The sequence below is a fragment of the Hylobates moloch genome, unplaced genomic scaffold, assembly GCF_009828535.3.
Source record: "Hylobates moloch isolate HMO894 unplaced genomic scaffold, HMol_V3 SCAFFOLD_15, whole genome shotgun sequence".
In the NCBI taxonomy this organism is placed as follows: Eukaryota; Metazoa; Chordata; class Mammalia; order Primates; family Hylobatidae; genus Hylobates; species Hylobates moloch.
This window is the reverse complement of record NW_026652290.1, coordinates 38874183-38874387: the sequence shown is the minus strand read 5'-3', so window position 1 is coordinate 38874387 and position 205 is coordinate 38874183.

Sequence of the window (205 nt, the reverse complement as noted above, 5' to 3'; positions counted from 1 at the left end):
GGGTAGAAAAATCTGCTCTACCAGCTATCAAAGCATATTATTAGGTATATTGTGTAAGACAGTACAATATAGACGAATTGTTCAGTGGAACACACAAATGTCTAGAAACAGAGCCAAGCATCCATGGGTACTGAATTCATGACTAATACTGTAGAGCAGTTTGAAAATGTCATATTTTCAATAAATTTTGCTGGACCAATTTGGA